This window comes from Pan paniscus, chromosome 11 (genome assembly GCF_029289425.2).
Source record: "Pan paniscus chromosome 11, NHGRI_mPanPan1-v2.0_pri, whole genome shotgun sequence".
Taxonomy (NCBI): Eukaryota; Metazoa; Chordata; class Mammalia; order Primates; family Hominidae; genus Pan; species Pan paniscus.
The window spans coordinates 13650202-13665222 of NC_073260.2; the positions used below are offsets into that span (position 1 = coordinate 13650202).

At 41.8% G+C, this 15021-nt stretch overlaps 1 protein-coding gene across 2 annotated transcripts in view; it reads left to right on the forward strand.

Annotated features, from left to right (window-relative positions):
- The first annotated feature begins 2179 nt into the window (after nt 1-2179).
- MAPKAP1 (MAPK associated protein 1) overlaps nt 2180-15021 on the forward strand; it is a 265297-nt gene continuing 252455 nt past the window's right edge. Inside the window, exon 1 of one of the 2 annotated variants that reach the window (XM_034929066.3) lies at nt 2180-2445. The gene's annotated coding sequence lies outside the window, so the exon portion shown is untranslated. The remainder of the gene's footprint in view (nt 2446-15021) is intronic. The other variant, XM_034929065.3, reaches the window with a different exon arrangement.

Consider the following 15021-nt stretch of genomic DNA (forward strand, 5'->3'; position numbering starts at 1 on the left):
CTCAGCCTCTCAAGTAGCTGGGACTACAGGTGTGTGCCACATGCCTGGCTAATTTTTCGTTTTTTTTTTTTGTTTTTTTTGTTTTTTTTTTAGTAGAGACGGGGTTTCACCATGTTAGACAGGATGGTCTTGATCTCCTGATCTTGTGATCCGCCCCCCTTGGCCTTCCAAAGTGCTGGGATTACAGGCATGAGCCACCGTGCCCGGCCTATATAGAGATAAATTTTTTAAGGTAGTGATGGGGTCTCACCATGTTGCCTAGGCTGGTCTCGAACTCCTGGGCTCGGATGATCTTCCTGCCTTGGTCTCTCAAAGTGCTAGGAAATATTTACTCTTTAGAATCTATAACTGCTTAACAGTTTTAGATAGGCCGAGTTTTATGTGTCTAGGAGACAGTCAGGCAGCTGTGCTTCACATTGGAACTCGAGAGAGAGAGGAAAATGGAGAGTAAGATTTAGGAAGGAACAGATAACCTGGTGACCTCAGAAAATCAAATATCCAAACTTGTTCACACCCGCTGCTTTGTTAGAGTGCCTCTGACAGGTCCCTGATGGAACTGTGGTGGTGTGTGTGCAAGAGTGTGTCTGGGTGCTGAGGTGCACTATTCCCCCAGTATAGATATGTGGTAAGATACCAATTACATAAAGTAATGGGATGTAGTAAGAGATCAATCATATACGGTCATGCGTGGAATGAGGATGTTTCGGTCAATGACAGAGTGCATATGACGGTGGTCCCCTAAGATTATAACATGGTCTTTTAATTGTACCTTTTCTGCATTTGGAGATGTTTAGATACACAAATACCATTGTGTTAGAATTGCCTACAGTATTTGGTACAGTAACATGCTGTACAGGTGTGCAGCCTAGAAGCAATAGGCTAATACCAAACAGCCTAGTGTGTAGTAGGCTCTGACATTGTGTAAGTACAGTCTATGATGTTTACACAACCACAAAATCAGCTAACGATGCATTTCTCGTGTCCTCATCATTAAGTGACGGATGACCATATTTGAAATACATGGGTAGACCCACCGTGTTTTTTGTTTTTTTGTTTTGAGACAGAGTCTCTGTCACCCAGGCTGGAGTGCAGTGGCCTGATCTTGGGTCACTGCAACCTCTGCCTCCCGGGTTCAAGCCATTCTCCTGCCTCAGCCTCCTGAGTAGCTGGGACTACAGGTGCACACCACCACGCCAGACTAATTTTTGTATTTTTAGTAGAGACAGGGTTTCACCATGTTGGCCAGGCTGGTCTCAAACTCCTGATCTCAAGTGATCTGCCCTCCTCGGCCTCCCAAAGTGCTGGGATTACAGGTGTGAGCCACCGTGCCTGGCCCCATGGCATATTTATTAATGAGTTTAAAATTGGGCAGGGGTCCCTCAGGGCTGAAATTCAACCTTGAGTTTTTTCTTTTGCTAAGGTGCGTTTTTGAGAGACTTCCTCAAGCATCTTTCAGGTGGGAGAACACTCTCACTGCACTCCCTGAATCCTTTTTCCCCCTTCATCGTGGCTTTCTCTACTGATTTCCTCCGTGAGAGAGGAAGGGAGCAGCATGAGACACACTGAACTTCTGCCCTGTGCCAGTCCTCCTACATCTCCTGGAAACCTCCCAGCAGGGCTTGAGGAAGATTATTGTCACCTCCATATTACAGATATTATAATAAGAGAAATAACTAACATTGACTGCATGTTTACTATGTGTCAGGCACTATGCTGGGTGTTTTTCAAGCATCATCCCATTCGATTCCCACAGCAATATACTCTAAAGTTGAAACTATTGCCCTGGATGGGAAAACCCGAGGCTCAGAGAGAAGTGTCACATCCTAGGACACACAGCAAGTTATAAGAGCTGGCATTTGAACCCAGGTCTTTCTCAGAGAGGCTGAGCTGCCTCATCACTCATTTCTGGACGAACTAAGGGCTTTTCTCCGTGGAAATGAGGAGAAAGAAGATTCGATGGAGAAGCCTAACACTGATTCCTGCTCAAGGCAAGTCCAGGCACTGGCGCATCTTGCCAGAACTCAGTCTCCGACCCAGGCCTTTCCCTGCACTGGAGAAGCGGCGCGCATGCGCCCGGCCTCCCTCCCGGCCCCGCCCCGCGGGAAGCTACCGCTCCTTGCTTTCAGCTCTGGGGCTTGCGCACTACGTCCCCAGCCAGAGGCTCCTTCCCGGTCGGGGACTTCCGGAACGCCGGGGTGTGGTTCCGGGTCGTGTGCGGCTCGGGGTAATAGGGCTGCTGCTCGGCCGGCCGGCGGCGGCGAGCAGCAGGGGCATGAGGGCTAACCCGGGAAGCGGCAGCTGAGCGGGCCGGGAGGAGCGCCGGTCCCCGTGGATCCTGAGAGTGCAGAGCTCGGGGCAGGGGCCGGGAGGCGTAGGGGAGCCGGGCCCTCCCTTCAGGAACGTGTCCCGGGGCCGACCCGGCCCGTAGTGTGGAAGCAGCTTCAGGTAAAGGTTGCCCCAGCCGCCAGCTCCCCGCCCGTCCGTCAGCCCACCAGCTTGCCCACCTGGCGGCCCTCTCACCCCTCCAGTTTCAGCGCTACCCGGCGGGCCGCCTGCCGGGCCCTTGTTCAGGTGGCCCGGGCGCGTTCGTTTCCTGGCCATTTCCAGAACTGGAGGCTGTCAGGAGTCTGAGGCGGGTGTGTGGTTTAGGGGAAAAGAAGCCAGCTGACCTGGTAGTGTGGGGGTGGGGGGTGTAGTTGACTCCGGCAGTTTCTGGGCCTGCACTTGGCAATATCTAGGTGCCCTGGTCTTCATAATGTGAAAATCAAGGTTTTCAAGCATTGACTGTATGGTCCTTGTTTCCTTGCGTCCCTTCTCCCCCTCCCCCTTAAAGAGGTTAACAGCCTTACAGACTTTTTTCTAGCTACAGTGCTACTGGAACTTTGATTCATTCTTTGTTTATGGGAGTGGCAAGGAGTCATTTAGATTTGTTTAAGGCTGGGAAAAAGAGATTGTAGTGTAAACAAGATTATGACTTTAACCAGAGACCCCCAAATTGACTCAGAAATTGGTTAAAACTTCCTTTTGAATGAATGAAAGTCACTTTGGAAGCCCACCACAGTACCTGGCACTGTACAAAGCACCATGTTGTTATAAACCCAAATCGGCAAAGTTCAAAACTTTCCCAGGTGTGAAGAGTCAAATGGAGACACATTGGTTTAAAAAAAGCAGCGTTCTCATTCTCTGACAAGCAGGAGGGGTGGATCCGTAATGTTAAAACCCACTTGAGCAGAAGCCTAGATATGGGTTTTATTCCTTATATTTTATGAGCCCACACAAGGTACCTAGTAAACACGGAAAGAGTTCTTGATGAAGCAATAATTGTTTTCATGTTTTTCAGTTTACACACCTGCGGGATTTGGGGCATGCTGGTAGCCCTTTCCCATTCATCTGTGTGCTCATGCCTACCTTCAACTACTGTGTGTCCCAGACTGCACTTACACCCCCTTACATCTCCTAATCTGGCTCCTGGTTACCTTTCCAGTTATGCTTGAAAAGGTCTCCTTCTTTAATTACCCCATCTTGATCCATTACTCTGAATAAGTAGGATCTCTAATCTTTTTTGTTCTTTCCTATTCCATTGATTTTTGTAGAACATTCTCCCTACCTTGCCTAGGTTTCCCCTTTTCTCTTTCAATCTATTGAGACGCTTCCCACGGCTCAGCTGAGTTGGCCTCACCCAACCAATTCAGGACAACCCCACCTGGAAATGATTTTTCCTCTAGAATTCTATAGGCGCTCATTTTTATCTACAATTATTTAACTTAGCAAATGTTTACTGAATATGGATATGTATATATATGCCAGGTACCATGCTAGGCAATTAGAGATAAATATAAGATTCAGTCTTTGCTGCCAGGGAGCTCAATTTAGTGAAAGAGAGATAAGGGAAATGAATAATTCTAACACCGTGATAAGTACATTGAGAGTTCTTGTGACAGTGGTAGTGCGGGAGGGGAATGGGTTATTCACCTTTGAGGGATGGGATGTGGCCAGGTAATGCTTCATAATTTGAGGTAAACTAAACTTTGAGTATTTGGGTATTATATAGGGGTTTCTATTGTTTAATCATTTTAACCTCAATTTACAGATTAGGAAGACCCATAATAAATTACACAGCTGGTACGAGACAGAGCCAGGATTCAAACCCAGGTCTGTCTGATGCCTAAATCTGTGCTTTTTCCATTACATGTCTTGCCTTTTTCTCACATCATCTCTCTCTTTTTATGCAAGTACATATTGAAACAAAAAGTTATATAGGACAAAACATATGAATGTTAAAATGAATGGTACAGAAATCTTTTAAATGTAAAGACTGTGCTCTTCCAAGGCAAGGAGATGGCAGGTAGGTTAGTTAGCTCGGCTTTGAATATGAGCAGAGAAGACAGTCTATAGAAAATAGGCATGGGCTCTGGATTCAATTCCTGGTCCCTGTTCTTACAGGATATGTGACCTTCGACACATAACTCCAAGCATCACTTTCTTCAACTAGGGGTTGGGTTAGGGAATAATATTGACCACATGGAGTGTTGTGAATATTTATTGAACTAATGGGGATAAAGGGCCTGGTACGTGGTAAAGTCCCCCGAAATAAATAGCTATAAGATACAAAGGTATAATGCTTGAGGCATGGTTTTAGACTGGTGAGTGAGTTTACAGCCTGAGTCATGCAAGTCATTGCTGCTTTTAGCAGGGTACAAGGACGTAAAGTTGGAGGGGCGGTAGGGGTCAGAGTCAGTGAGGGCTTGAGTACCAGGCAAGGGAGGTAAATTCCAGTTTCTGCTAATAACTTTTCCAGTTAATAAATACTCGAGGATCTATGATTCATTTCAGCAGTGCCAAGCAAAATGTTAGACCTTGGGGATACAAAAAGAAGTAAAATTGGGTCCCTATCCTGAGGTTATTGACATTCTAGTAGAGGAGATGTCTGTGTATGTGCAGGTGAACTATAATAAAGTACTGTGGGTTCTAAGGTAGAAGTCCCCAGGGGGTACCATAGAACACTGAGAAGGAAACACTGATGATGGTAGGTAATGAGTACTTACTCTGCTGGTGTGATGTTAAATGCTTTATCTCATTTTTTTCTTGTGTGAGAAGGTGTTATTAGCATCCTGATTTTACAGATGAGGAAACTGGGGCACAGAGACCTTGAATAACTTCCTTGAGTTTATGCTGCTGGTAGAGCTGTAAGATAGAGGGGATTATCTGCTGAACACTGAGATCTGCACTCTTCATTACTACACCATGTTGCTTGTTCTTTGTGATGTGGATGCGGACCCTCTGGAAAGGCTTCAGAGAGAAACTTGCCCTTGAGCTGTAGCTTCAGTGTGCCAGTCATTGTGAGACAGGAGGGATCACGAGGAATGGAAGTGGCCTCTGCACTAAAGGAGCTCATAGCCTTATCTGTTACTTTAAATGTTTTTCTTTTTTGGTGGGGGAGCTTGTTTTGCTTATTGACTTATATCTGAAGACTTCAGAAACTTTTGCAGTTGAGTGGATTTATATGATTCAGCCTAAGATAATTTGCTGGCAATCTGTTATTCTGATGTATAGGCCTTACTGTTAAGGACGCAGTCGTAGATGTCAAATTATTATATGACAAGGACTTCTGTCACATTACTTTTTTTTTTTTTTTTTTTGAGACAGTCTTGCTCTATCACCCAGGGTGGAGTGCAGTGGCATGATCTTGGCTGACTGCAACCTCTGCCTCCTGGGTTCAAGAGATTCTCGTGCCTCAGCCTCCCAGGTAGCTGGGACTATAGGCAGGTGCCACCATGCCTGGCCAATTTTTGTGTTTTTAGTAGAAACGGGGTTTTGCTGTGTTGGCCAGGCTGGTCTCGAACTCCTGACCTCAAGTGATCTGCCTGCCTCGGGCTCTCAAAGTGCTGGGATTACAGGCGTGAGCCACCATTCGTGGCCACATTACGTTTTTTCCCTATGGGAGGTGCCCTGACTTGTTTCTGTGAGTTCGAAGTTTTTGTGAAGTTTTTTGACTCAGAAGTCAGCATATTTCAGCTTGTGTTAAATTTAAGAGGCTTAGTGGTTAAATATGTTACTTAAGAGTCACAGAGCTAATGTGTGATAGAGCCACAAAAAACTGGCCAAAAAAGAGTAAACAAATCTTCATTAAATTATTATTATTGTTCTGTTTGAGCATCTTCCTCAGTGGTCTCCAAGTCCGATGCCTGTTATGTACTAGGATGAGTAGGCTGGGCCTTGATGAACTGGAGAGCACGGGCCCAAACTAAAGGGAGCAGTTGCTGCTCAGCTCCACTTGCTTGTTGCCATGTGAGGAAGTGGGCCCAGTGTCCTTGGATCTTTTGACACTCTTTGGAAAAGATGCTGGAAATCTGGATTTTAATTTATTCTTATTTATTTATTTAACTTTTAGAGACAGGGTATCGTCCTATCAGGCTAGAGTGCAGTTTCGTGGTAATAGCTCACTACAGCCTTGAATTCTGGGCTCAAGTGATCCTCCCACCTCTGCCTCCCCAGTAGCTAGGACTACAGGCGCATGCCACTATGTGTAGCTAGTTTTTTTTTTTTTTTTTTTTCTTTTTTTGAGACAAAGTCTCGCTCTTGTTGCCCAGGCTGGAGTGCAGTGGCATGACCTTGGCTCACTGCAATGTCCGCCTCCCGGGTTCAAGCGATTCTCTTGCCTCAGCCTCCTGAGTAGCTGGGACTACAGGTGCCCATCACCACGCCCAGCTAATTTTTGTATTTTTAGTAGAGACAGGGTTTTGCCATGTTGGCCAGGCTGGTCTTGAACTCTTGACCTCAAGTGATCCGCCTGCTTCAGGCTCTCAAAGTGCTGGGATTACAGGGGTGAGCCATTGCATCCGGCCGTGTACTAGCTAGTTGTTGCTTTTATTTTTTGTGTGTGAAGGAGTTTCGCTCTTGTTGCCCAGGCTGGAGTGCAATGGCGCGATCTTGACTCACTGCAACCTCCACCTCCTGGGTTCAAGCAATTCTCCTGCCTCAGCCTCCTGAGTAGCTGGGATTACAGGCATGCGCCACCACGCCTGGCTAATTTTGTATTTTTAGTAGAGGCGGGGTTTCTGCGTGTTGGTCAGGCTGGTCTCGAACTCCCGACCTCAGGTGATCCACCTGCCTTGGCCTCCCAAAGTGCTGGGACTACAGGCGTGAGCCACTGCGCCCGGCCTAATTTTTAAAAAAATTTTGTAGAGATGGTGTCTATCTATGTTGCCTAGGCTGGTCTTGAACTCCTGCCTTCAAACGATACTCCTGCCATGGCCTCCCAAATTGTTGGGATTACAGGTGTGAGCCACTGCATGTCGTGGATTTTAATGTATTTAGTTTAAAAATTTGCCATTAAAAATTATGTTGATCAAAACATATTTGTGGGCTGAGTGTAATTCTAGGCTGCCTGATTGTGAACTTCAACCTACCTGGCTGCTGAAATTTTGGTACCTGGTGTTCAGAGCAGGAAGTATACAATACAATGTTTTGATTATTGATTAGAAATCTCATGGTAAATTGCCAGTGTGAGGGGGCATTGTAGCTTGCACTGATAGTTTTGGAGAGTGGCAAGGTCAATGCTTTTATTGTATAATCAAGCTAAAGTATAGATCTGGCTGGTGAGATGACCTTATAACACTTCTGTTTTGTGCTCTTAGCACTTTAAATGCTACCAGATTTCTTGTCTCTTGGCCCTCTCCACAATAGTATGAAGTGGTATGGTAAATTTGTTAAATGCTCTTGTATACCTTATTTTCTTTAGTCTTCATAGTCCTATGAGATAGGTAGTATTACAAAGGGGGTAATCATCACCTCTTGAGATGAAGAAATCGGCACCCTGTGAATCACAGTTTAGTGGAAAGAGCAGTTGACTAGAGAGGGTGATGCATCCTGAATATGCGGATACCACTAACAGCCAGTGAATCACAGTTTAGTAGCAAGTGCAGTTGACTAGAGAGTGATTTGCATCCTGAATATGCGGATACCGCTAACAGCCTTTGGAGTTTGGTCACGTCACTTACAAATCCTCGGATCTTTTTTCCTTTTTGGATAAATAATGAGGAGTAAAATTCAAGTCTTGCTGAAATTCAATTCGTAATATCCTATACTTGAGTATACTTTTACTAATATACTTTTATTACTGATGCAAAGTATACTGAATGTGTAAAACTTCAAAAAAATAACATTTTCCAGTTCCCTGCGGACTCATTTTAAGGTACTGTGTTACAAATAAGTACCATTTCAGCAGAGAAATTGGTAGAAAATTGAAGGAATGGTTTTCTTTTCGGGATGCCAAGCTTTCTGTTTCTAATTGATATGCTTAAAGTCACACAACTGATTACTGGCAGACTCCAGTGGAGATGACTCAAATCTAAAATGCTGCCCCTCCGCTCTTGCTGGCAGGTCAGGAACCACTACTCAGCTCTTCATCTGTTCTTTATTCATTACTTCCTCTGGGAAAGGCCCTTGATGGGCCAGGTGCTCCCCCAGTGCATGCAGTGCCTATTGACTATATGTACTCAAGATTGAAAGGGGGCGTAGAGACACCCAGCACAGTGAGAGAAATATGGTCAGGGAGTTCCCACCCCAAGAGTTTAATTTATTTTTATTTTAATACCCAGCTTTCACAAGGTGAAAATTGAAGAAATACTGGTCTTGTAGATACTTGTTTTCATTCATACTCTATTGTATAAGGAAATAACAGAATATAAAAATAAAGAGAATAAATCCTGAGCAGTCATTCAAAATTTATTAACTCTAGTTGGCAGCAGTCTAGATATATTGGGGAAATGGATTTAATATAGGCAACACAAAATTTGGACTGAAAGTAGAATACAGTTTTATGTAATTGAAAGTGAGAAAAATGGGAGAAACCACTTAAAAAACAAACCTGAAATTCTAGAAAGAACAAGAAGGTATTAGAATAACTATTGGAATTAAGTTATAGTAATTGCTTGTGAAATAAGTGGAATATTATGTCACATTTATGCCTAAATATATGCAGTGTTAGATTCTTAATATCCTATACGTGAGTATACTTTTATGAATATACTTTTATTATTGATGCAAAGTGTACTGAATGTGTAAAACTTCAAAAAAATAACATTTTCCAGTTCCTTATGGACCTTTAAGGTACTGTGTTATAAATAAGTACCATTTCAGCAGAGAAATTGGTAGAAAATTGTTTGAAGGAATGGTTTTCTTTTGAAAATAAAGCGAGTATTTAATCTGAACCTTAGTTACTGACATAAAGGAGACTAACGAAGAACTGAAGTGCAGACTTGAATTTTAAGCAGTGTGACATGGGGCTTTGGGCAGACCCGCTTGGATTTGATTATTGGCTTTGTCAGTCTGTAAGCTGGACAGTCTGCAAAATGGGGACAGTAATGCCAATCTCACATAGTCCTTAGTGAAGACTAAATGAAACAATATATGTAAGTACCTTGTAAGTACTGTAATGCTTCTGGAGAGATGCAGGTCCAGGCTGAGCATCCCTACTCAAAATATTCAAAATCTGGGCCAGATTTGCTGGCTCACACCTTTAATCCCAGCACTTTGGGAGGCCAAGATGAGTGGATTGCTTGAGCTTGGGAGTTCAAGAGCAGCCTGGGCAAAATAATGAAACCCTGTCTCTACAAAAATATTAGCCAGGCATGGTGGCGCACATCTGTAGTTCCAGGCTGAGGTGGGAGGATTGCTTGAGCCCAGGGGGCTGAGGCTGCTGTGAGCCATGATCGCACCACTGTACTCCAGCCTGGGCAAAAGAGCAAGACTGTCTCAAAAAAAAAAAAAAAATCAAAATCAAAAATCCTTCAAAATTCAAAACTTTTCGAACTGACATGATGCCACAATTGGAAAATTCTATGCCTGACCTCATGTGACAGGTTGCAGTTAAAACTTTATTTCATGCATAAAATTATTAAAAATACTGGCTGGGTGAGGTGGCTCATAACCAGCAATCCTGGGAGGCCCAGGTGGGAGGATTGCTTGAGTTCAGGAGTTAGAGACTAGCCTGGGCAACACAGCAAGACCTTGTCTCTACTAAAAATCAAAACAATTAGCTTGGTGTGGTGGTGTGTGCCTGTAGTCCCAGCTACTTGGGAGGCCGAGGCAGGAGGATCGTTTGAGCCCGGGGTGTCAAGGCTGCAGGGAGCCATGATTGTGCTCCTGCACTCCAGCCTGGATGACAGAGGGAGACCCTGCCTCAAAAAAGAAAAAAAAAGTTAGTATAAAATTACCTTCAGGCTATGTGTGTAAAGTGTATATGAAATATAAGTGAATTGCGTGTTTAGACTTGTGTCTCATCCCCAGGATGCTGCATGATATATATGAAAATATTCCAAAATTCAAAGAAAATCCAGAGTCTGAAACACTTCTGGTCCCAAGCATTTTAGATAAGGGATGCCAACCTCTAATGGCATTCAGGGCATAAGACATTCAGGATGTTAATATGATGTAATAAGCAATGATTTGATGGAGTGGTCATAAAAGAGTGAGACTCATTTTCATGTCTGGATCATGAAATTTGTTAATTTCTGTTGTGTTTTGTAAATTAGTGCACCTACATACTGTATTGAGAGAAGGACTTTAGGATGCTGTTTTTAAGCTATTATGTGAATTGATCTGCTGAGTAACAAGAAACACTTCCAAGTGTTTATATTATCTTTTTTGTGCCTGTAACTGCCCTTTGTTAGAAAAGGGATATTATGTTATCCCCGTCCCCATTTTACAAATGCCGAAACTGAAGCTTAGAGAAGTAATGTAATTATTAATAAAAATATAGAGCTACCGGGCCGGGTGCGGTGGCTCATGCCTGCAATCCCAGCACTCTGGGAGGCTGAGGCAGGTGGATCACCTGAGGTCAGGAGTTCGAGACCAGCCTGGCCAACATGGCGAAACCCTGTCTCTACTAAAAATACAAAAATTTGCCAGGCGTGGTGGCACACACACACCTATAGTCCCAGTTACTCGGGAGGCTGAGGCAGGAGAATTGCTTGAACCCGGGAGTCGGAGGTTGCCATGAGCCAAGATTGCGCCATTGCACTCCAGCCTGGGCGACAAGAGTGAAACTCCATCTCAAAAAATATATATATTATATATATATTTATATATATTTTATATATATTATGTATTTATTATATATATTTATATATTATGTATTTATCTATTTTGAGATGGAATATATATATACACATGCATATATATACACATATGTGTGTGTATATATACTTTTTGTATATACGTGTAGAGAGAGTGAGAACGCGCATGCGCGAGTAGCAAAACTAGGACTTGACCTTTGTTTTGACTCAGAGTACTGAAAAGCACTAACTTTTTTTTTGTCGGGGGGGGGGTCACTTTTCCATGCTGCTCTGGATTTGGATATTGGGACTGGCCCTGTCTTGGGACTGTCATTAATTATGGCCCTTTGCCTTCATTTAAACTTAATGTTTACAGAAAGTTATTATTGATTATATTGTGAGAGTGTTTGATTATAGGTATAGTGTTATGATATGAAGCTTAAGGATTTGATGAAAATACTAATACTCATTGATAATAAAGATTGGTGGTAAGATGGTAAGATGGTTACTCATATTGATAGTGGGAATGTAAATGAGTAAAACTTTTCTGGAAAGCACTTTGGCAGTATTTATTAACAAGCTTTTAAAAAAAGTTATGCATGCCTTTTGAGCTTGTAATTCCATTTCTAGGAATCTTTATTAAAGAAATCAGAGATGTCGAAAGATATTCGTGTTCAAAGATGTTCACTGCAGCAGTATTTACTATAGCAAAAATTAGAACCTTAATGTTCAATAAAAATTAGAGAAATCATGGAAAATTCATAGAATGGAAATAATATACAGTCATCTTAGATGTTCAGAAGAATTTTAGTGACATACTAATATGCTAACCATATAATAAGTGAAAAAAGGATATGACACTCTATAAAGTATGGTCCCAATTATGTCAAACATGTATGCAAAGAAAAGAAATAGGTGGTGAGATTATAAGACTTGATGTTTTTCTCAGTTTTAGAAATGTTCTTTGATAAACAAATTATTTAAAAATAAATCATAGTTTAAAATTGATATTAACAAATATGAGTAGAGTCAGTGACCATCATTTTAACCAATAGTTTTCACTAATGCAGGTGATTGTGAAGTTGTAAATGGATTGTATTTTCAAGTTAGTTTTCACCTCTTTTATTTTGCACTTAGAACATGGTTTCATATGTCCTGACATAAATGATGTTACTATTCCCAGGTAAGCCTTCTTTTCCCTCAAAAGTCCTATTTAAGACAGTATTCTGGAAGAAGAGTTGTATTCGTATTGGTGGTATCATTATCCCGGTGCTACCGTCACCTCTTCAGTGGCCACAGGGACAACGAGTAGGCCTGTGACAGCTCCGTCTTTACTTTCAGAGGGAGTCCACTCCTATCTCTGAGTTGAGGTTGGCCTTTGGTAGATAGAGATAGTGAGATGAATGCTTACGTATTGGGAAGTGATTTTTTGGTATGGAAAATTATGTGTGTTAAGGTAAACTGAGGCATAAGATTTTAGAGTTTATTTGCACAAACAGCGATTCATGAATTGGGCAGCTTCAAATCAGAAGTGATTCTGGGGCTCCATTGAGGGAAAGTAAGCGGGGGAAGCTTTTGTAGGAAGACTGTGGAAGTAAAACAAAAGATTTGATTGATTAGTTATACAGTTGATCACTACCATTGGAAAGTCCTCAGTTACATAAGTTTGTTGGCTGCTTCTGACTAGATAAGCTTAAGGTTTTTTGTTTTTTTTTCATATATGCATTTATAAGACATATCTCAAGTTTTGCCTATGTTTGCAAATCAAACAAGGTTAAGGTCATTTATAAGGCCTAACTAGTTTTGTCTGCTTGAATTTTTCAGACCAGGTCTGATTTTTTTGTTTTGTTGTTGTTGTTGTTTTATTTGTTTGTTTGTTTGTTGTTTTTTTTGTTTGTTTTTTTTTCGAGACAGGGTTCTTGCTCTATTGACCAGGCTGGAGTGCAGTGGCACGATCACGGCTCACTGCAGCCTCAACTTCCTGGACTCAAGCGATCCTCCCACCTCATCCTCCCCAGCAGCTGGGACTACAGGCATGCACTACCACGGCCTCCCAAATTGTTGGGATTGTAAGCATGAACCACTGCATCTGGCCAGGCCTGGTCTGTTTTAATTTATTTTAACAAATGTGAATGTCTGTCTCACTTTTTTTATTTTGTGAGAAGAAGATTGAAGATCACATTTGTTTGGATTTCAGTTTTTCTGATAGCAGTAGTTAGTAAAAATATGAGTGTTAAAATATGATGAATTGTTGCCTTTTACTCTTTTCTAATTATCATATACTTTATAATTGAAATAGTTTCAGGCTGGGCACAGTAATCCCAACACTTTGGGAGGCTGAGGCAGGTGGATCACCTGAGGTTGGGAGTTCGAGACCAGCCTGACCAACATGTAGAAACCCCGTCTCTACTAAAAATACAAAATTAGCCGGGTGTGATGGCACATGCCTATAATCCCAGCTACTCAGGTGGCTGAGGCAGGAGAAGCAATTGAACCCGGGAGGTGGAGGTTGCAGTGAGCCAAGATTGCGCCATTGCATTCCAGGCTGGGCAACAATGGTGAAACTCCGTCTCAAAAAAAAAAAAAAAAGAAAAGAAATAGTTTCAGCTTGTACAGTTAAGCATGATGGCCAGTTAGGTTTGTTTTTTTCAAATGCGCATACTGATTCTCTTATGTACAATATAAAAATGTGCATACTGATTCTCTTATGTACAATGCAAAAAATTTACCGAAGTATTTGAGCATATTTAAATTAGGAAAATATCAGGCAAGATGTTTCTTTTGTAAACTACTTCTATCCAAAGCATTCTGTATATTATCAGAATGAAAAATGACAGCACTTTGTCATCTGTTCAAATTGATATTGCACTCTTTGCAATGACAGCTGAAAAGGCCCACAGGTGCCATATAAAGAGGTGACCATGTTGTCATATTTCATTTCGGCATCCCTCTGCAAAGCCATAATTACCTAATTAGGTTGTTAATTAGGAGATTAGCATTTCACTATATTGATAGAATGCTCTTTACTGGCGTGGGGCGAGATACAGGTTTGTCTGCTCTAATTTATAATCTCTGCCTGTTTTGTACTTATTTATTTGCTTAAGATGCTGGTATGGGGCAATTCAGTTTACCTGAGAAACAGTTTACAAGCGAATGAAGCTTTGATCACTGGATTAAAGTTGCTGAGTTAAAATACAGACACATCCCCAAAATTAAAATAAAAATTCCAAGTTGTTATAACTTGTATTATTGTTAACACAGGCAACAAACACAATAAGAATTCACATTGTTGGTATAAAAAATTCAAAATACAAAAACTTAAGTCTGAACTATGATAGAGATTTATCTATCCTAAACTAGGCAAAATAAATTATTTTTATTATCTTCAATGACAGACCTCTGTCATTTATACTTGGGACTTATAAGAATATGCTAAATGTTTTGAATGTATTTAAGAAACTGAAGCTTGGTTAATAACTTCAGAACAAATATATTGGGTCTTCAGTTTAGACTTCATTAGATAGTCATGCATCAGGGCTTATTTCATTTGTACCTTCTGTCCATTAGTCTGTGCTTGGAACATTCCCTTCCCACAGTCTTTGCAGTACTGAGGGGCTTACGGAATTTGAAATATTCACAGTAACCTTCACTTGGTGAGCTATTTGGAGTAAGCACGGTTTCTATAAAGTGTGTCTAACATTCTTTTGGGAGAGGGGGCGGGGAAAACGATTTCCATACATTTTCTCTGTAGTGTTTGTAATTTGCATTATGCATACTTTTCTGCCTTTTTTTAGTTAAGGAAATTAGGAGTTTCAGAACAATGTTAAGAGCACCATTCCCACTGAGGTAGTAGTTTAGCTTCTTTTGATCGTATTGGTATCGGCATTCAAATTGTAGTAAATGCATGTGTGCTTAAGTCCTTTTTCCCTACAGTTATGAAGAACTGCATTTGTTTTATAGCCGT